The following is a 324-nucleotide window of genomic DNA, read 5'->3' on the forward strand; positions in this document are numbered from 1 at the left end:
GTGGGGAGAACCCGGCACAACCTTACACTTATTGTTTTCTCAAGTTTTTGGAAAAGTGCTTGGGATTCAAAGCACTTTTCTTTTTTTCACATTAATTTTACAAATACAAATATTTGGCCTTGTTTTATGAATGAAACATATCCTTTTTTCCCGAAAGAAGAGAAATGAGATGTGAGGGGTACATTGTAACGTGACCATATGACATAATATAGTTTATCTTGTCAGTAAAAACATTTCTTAACTTGTAAAATCATAGCCATATGAAATAGTCAACTTACATCAAATCAATTTTAATGCTTGACACATTAAAGCAAAGAACAAAGG

This window comes from Ictalurus punctatus, chromosome 26 (genome assembly GCF_001660625.3).
Source record: "Ictalurus punctatus breed USDA103 chromosome 26, Coco_2.0, whole genome shotgun sequence".
Taxonomy (NCBI): domain Eukaryota; kingdom Metazoa; phylum Chordata; class Actinopteri; order Siluriformes; family Ictaluridae; genus Ictalurus; species Ictalurus punctatus.